Genomic DNA, 6,000 nt, shown 5'->3' on the forward strand with positions numbered 1-6,000 from the left:
AGGGCCAAGGGTATGGATGTGATTACAAGATTACAGGATTATAGGAGCCTCTGCCTGGGTGGGCCCAAATCCTTTCTGGTCAAGACTGACTTCAACGCCCTGAAGTGCTGGAGAGCCCTTCAGGAGCCCAAAAGGAAGACTAAGCAGAGCCCGAAAGGAAGTTAAGAATCCACAGCCCACCCCAGTGTTTCTGGTCAGTGTTTCTATTTCTACTCAAATAGAAAATAGTGACCGCGCCAGTTCCCTGGGCCCAGCCTCCACAAAGTCCTGGCTATTCACTACCTCCCTAAGGAGGTCTCCAAGCAGAAGAGAGGGCTGCCTACCCCAGTCCACAGAATCCCATAAACAAGAAAGTTCATCTTCTGACAGAAGTAACCATTCTGTACTTCAAACCTCGACCATCTCAACTCCAGGCAATTGAAAAACAACATGTAGGGACTTCCCTGGTGGCGCAGTGGTTAAGAATCCGCCTGCCAATGCAGGGGACACGGGTTCAATCCCTGGTCCGGGAAGACCCCACGTGCCACGGAGCAGCTAAGCCCGTGCCCCACAACTACTGAACCTGCGCTCTAGAGCCCGCGAGCCACAACCACTGAGCCCACGTGCCACAACTACTGAAGCCCGCACGCCTAGAGCCCGTGCTCCACAACAAGAGAAGCCATCCAATGAGAAGCCCGCGCACTGCAACGAAGAGTAGCCCCAGCTCGCCGCAACTAGAGAAAAGTCCGCGCGCAGCAATGAAGACCCAACACAGCCAAAAATAAAAATAAATAAATTTTTCAAAAAAAAAAGACTCCGCACTCAAAAAAAAAAAGAAAAACATGTACCTGCCCTCCCTGTATCTCAACGGTTTTTCAAACTGTCCTCCACCCTGTTATCAGAACTCTCTTCCTGCAAATAGCAACACATAAACAAAAGCATACTCATCACTTCACTCACCTATTTAGAAATATTTGACTTCTTATGACATCACACAAAGTACCTCACAATCCTGTCCTAACTTCCCAGTCTGGCGTCATCTCCTGTGTCTCTACTGAAACTCACCGTGTCTGCCCCTTGTTCAAGCTGTCTCCTCTGCCAGGAGAACCCTCTCCCCAGTCTATGCCAGTAAACAGCCACCCCTTCTCAGAATGTCCCTTTATTACAGCACCATCATTTGTTTTGTTACAAACATTTGCTTCCTTTAGTAGCAGCCTTACTAGATGTATCTCCTGTCACATGATAGACCTGCTAACACACATCATGTAATCAGCAAATGTGTACTGACTAAATGTTCAATGAAAAAGGAACAAATGATAAACTGGCTAGAAGGCTAAAAAGTGAGGAACGTGAACCAGATTTAGAGAAGACTAGTGGATTTATCACCTGAACCATCCAAGCTAGCAAGTCTCCCAGCAAACAGAAATGCATTAACTAATGTAATAAATATTTATAGAATGCCTGACTAACCTACATGCTATGTTCTCTGTGGACCCATAGATTGTAAAGCATGAACTTTGCTGTTGTATATTTCAATCAGTTTGTTTTCTTAAATCTATCTACTCCCTACTAGGTCCTATTAATAAAATACAGTATTCACCAATTAATAAAATACAGTATTCTCCTATTAATAAAATAGAGTATTCTCAGGTCCTATTAATAAAATACAGTATTAATAAAATACAGTTTAGAGTACATTAAAATGTACAAAAATTTCCATCTTTAGAAGAATGGTTAACGTATGTTCATAATTTGAATAATGCATAATTCAGTGAAAAGATACCTCTAAATCTATATATTCTTGACAGCAGGAACGACAGAGCGCTGTGTACAATAACCCACAAAGGTGTGAAAGGATGGAATTTGTGCTGACCATCAGAACAGAAAGAAAAGGATGGCCGTGAGAGCTTGGGTAATCCATATCGGTGGAGAGGAACCAGAGGCGAAGAGTTAGGCTGTAGCAGAGAACTATTACACATTGAACCCTGAAAGCTTTGTGTCCTTTGAACTTTTACAATCCCTTATATAGAACTGTATCCCTTACAAAGAACGCTAAGGAGGATACATTCATAAATGAGAAAAACCTAGATAGAAGAGGCCCTTTTTATGGAAAATTTTAAAAATTCTATACAATTTTAAGGCTTACTTTTTATTTCCAGTTATTACAAAATTTTGGCTCTATTCCCCATGTTGTACAATACATCCTTGAGCCTGTCTGACACCCAAAAATTTGTGCCTCCCTTTCTCCCACTCCTATATTGCCCCCCCCAGCGGTAACCACTAGTTTGTTCTCTGTATCTGTGAGTCTGCTTCTCTTTTGTTATGTTCACTAGTTTGTTGTATTTTTAATTTCATTATTTTTTTTCAAGAAAGCAAAGTGAGGATTTACTAAGCGAAAGTACCATCTCAGTGGGAGAGTGGGCAGACTCAGGTGAGTAGCTGCCTAGTTTGTTGTATTTTTTACTCATACCACGTATAAGTGATATCATACAGTATTTGTCTTTGTCTGGCTTATTTCACTTAGCATAATGCCCTCCAATCCATCCATGTTGCTGCAAATGGAAAAATTTTGCTCTTTTTTATGGCTGAGTAGTATTCCATTGTGTGTGTGTGTGTGTGTGTATACATATATATATATACATATATATATCACATCTTTATCCATTCATCTCTTGATGGGCATTTAGGTTGCTTCCATATCTTGGCAATTGTAAATAATGCTGCTATGAACATTGGGGTGCATATATCTTTTCGAATTAGTGGGGTTTTTTTCAGACATATATTCAGGAGTGGAACTGCTGAGTCATATGGTAGGTCTATTTTTAATTTTTTGAGAAACCTCCGTACTGTCCTCCGCAGCGGCTGCACCAACAGATCATTTGTTTTAACAGTATGTCGGGAATATAAGAATGAAGTCTTTGTTAGTGAGAACTGATAACAACTAAGGAAATTAGTAGAGTACAGGACGAGGCATTTCTCAGTTGGTTGCCTCAAAAGTAGTCGTTCTTTCAGGTTGCCCCTGAAAGTAGTAGTTCTCGAACTTAAGAAAACCCTGTTAACTTTCCCCATGCTGGTTCTGAGAATCCAGATGTGAAAAAATGGCATCTTGCCCACTGCTCAGAAGAAACAGTCAAGGTGAATGGAAAGAAGGGAAAATATTCAAAGGCTAAACAAGAGGTTTGAGGTGTGAAATAAGAGTCTCAGTGATTACATCCTTTAGTCCCAACATGGGCAAAAAGCTGGAAAAATAGCAATCCTTCAGAATTTGTTTGGAATTAAACAAGCAAAAAACTACAACAGAGAAAACCCTGTGGAATGCCTGCCAGCTCCATTAGTTGTTACACACTCACTTAAGAGACAATGTTAGGTTTTAGGAGTGATTTGAGATCACTTTCCTGCATGCACCAGTGTGCTGGTTTCTGAAGTTGTACACCAGAGCCAGAGCGTCCTGGGAGAGGAAGCACTTCCACATGGTGCCTTTCTCGCTTCGGACAATCCCTCCTGGACCTGGTGAAGACACTCCTAAGGACTGCAAGCTATGGAGCATCAACTGCAAAACCCTCCTGGCTGAGTCCTTTCTGAGAACAGCGGGAACACTGCTCTTGAGCAATACTTGTTTGTTTACTTTAGCTAAAGAGCAGAGATGACACAAGACTGATTGGACCACTGGCCAATAGTGGCCCAGACAGCAAGGAGGGTGGAATATCTTTCCCAATCAGAAAGAAGAGAGGCAGGACAGGCCGGGCAGGCCTGAAGAGCTGAACTAACTCTCAGTGTGACTTGCCCTCCATACTGAGTGTGGCAAAATAACCCTAACGTGTTCTGCCCCGCCAGTTAATGTTTCACGCTTCGTGTTTTTGTTTTTTTTTCATGCCTCGTTTAACAGATTCTTAGAAATAGCGAGACAGCATGATTTACAGCATGTTACTTCACTAATGCTGGGACATCATATTCAATTTCTAGCTGTTACCTTATAGAAAGAAATAGGGCAAGAGTTACTTAAAACTGACACTGCTTGGTTTTCTAGAATGATTATTTAATAGCTTAAGAGTACCATGAGATTTCTGGAGAAAACACTGAATAAATTCACATGACAGATGCGGTCTTTTCTACTGTATGTGGATTATTTCAAAGAAGAGTAATATTTGTTAATCGTTTAAAAATAAACCGTACTATTCTTATATTAACTAGCTTAAAATAGATCATGATATTAATTTACCACTCTGAATATCATTTACTACGTCGAACATATATTAAACTGCAATCTGGGGGGAGATTTCCCTGGTGGTCCAGTGGTTAAGACTCTGCAGTTCCACTGCAGGGGGCACGGGTTCCATCCCTGGTCGGGGAACTAAGATCCCTCATGCCACATGGCACAGCCAAAACTAAACAAAAACAAAACTGCAATCTGGGGGCACATGAAATTTTTCACATACACTCAAGCACACTTGTTTTCAAATTTTACATGAAGTTATGGTACTTCTTGATTGATATTTATTTGCATATGACTAAATTAGTAAACTAAATATAATTTATATTTTATTTCAATATGTTGTTCTTACATGCTCGTGAGACACCTTTACACACCAACTGCTCTGGATGATTTTTCTGAGACACCTATAGGGAAGTGTGGTTTTAGATTCAAGTAGAAAGTGGAGCTAATAGCATAGCAATCACTGTAAATGTGCACTTCAGTACTTGAAAATCACAAAGAGTAATCCTGTCCCATCTCTATCACAGCCCTTGAGGTAATCCCTGGGGCAGTGAACCCAAGGCCTGAGGTTATTTGGTAAAGCTTTATGGATGCCTAAGGGACTGGGAAAATATGAAACTCTCCTTCCCCTCCCCCCAGCTCCAGATGCCTGATATCGATTTTTTTTTTTCACTCCTCTTGCATTTGGAACAGTTGTCCAGCAAGGGAACAAAAAGTCCATTTCTTACAAACTACCAATTAAGCCAAAAAAGCACTCACCAGTCAATACTCAATATCATAAAAACCCAGAAAAGAAAGCAATACACAGTCCACGCAATCATTTAAGACTTCGAAACTGATCATTCTGTGTCTGGCAGAAGGTAGGTACACTTACTGGATTTCCCCGCGCCCCCCTCATCGTCACAGAATAAATCAAAAACAACCAAGATAGTACACTTGGAGCTTAAAACCTTCCTTTGGAACACTGGAAAACAGACAGAATGTTTAAGTCATCTTTATTAGCTGTACACTATTAGAGATTTTTCAAGGTAAAGAGCTGTGACAGAAAGAGGAGAAAAAAAAAAACCTGGGAAAGTGACATATGCACAAATGCACTTTTCTTTCGTAAATAGTGGCACAGTACAGAGCTACAACTAACATCACTGTTCTGGCAGCTAATTATAGAAGATACTTGGCTACTCTGTAAAGAAAGAAATTCCAGGTGCATTGGAACCCCTTTGAGAAATATATTTTAGTAGGTTTTGTATGTTTGTATAATAACTGTATATTAGCACAATCCAATTACTTTATGAAACAGACATTTTAAGAAAGGCTTTTACAAACTCAAAAAGGGGAAAATACTTTCAAAGTATGAAATATTAAACAGCAAAAACAGCCAAAGAATCACGTGCTGTTCATTCAGATACCTGTTTATCAGATGTTTGAGTTGGGCAATAACTGATTTGATAACTAAACGTTGCGTAGTATCTATATTCTACCAGGCCCCTTTCATTTGCTCCTCAGAAAGCACTTGGAGTTCTAAAATAGTATTGCCCTCTTACACACGAGTCGGAGACTGAGAAAAATGGTTACGTATTCAAGGTAGCTCAGCTAGTTAGTGTTTGAAAGACTGAGCGGTGTGAACACGGGTAAGACTCCGTATCTGAGACCAGCAGAGATGAATGAAAGGCAGTGAACCCTGCCCAGGTGTGGGCAGGCCCGCGCCCTGTCAGCGAAGGTAATGCCCAGGGCTCATTCGACCACCTGAGTTACCTGAGGTCGGATGCCGAGCTCAGGGCACGGACTTTCTCCAGGGCCGGACTTTACCG

Source organism: Delphinus delphis, chromosome 20 (genome assembly GCF_949987515.2).
Source record: "Delphinus delphis chromosome 20, mDelDel1.2, whole genome shotgun sequence".
NCBI lineage: Eukaryota > Metazoa > Chordata > Mammalia > Artiodactyla > Delphinidae > Delphinus > Delphinus delphis.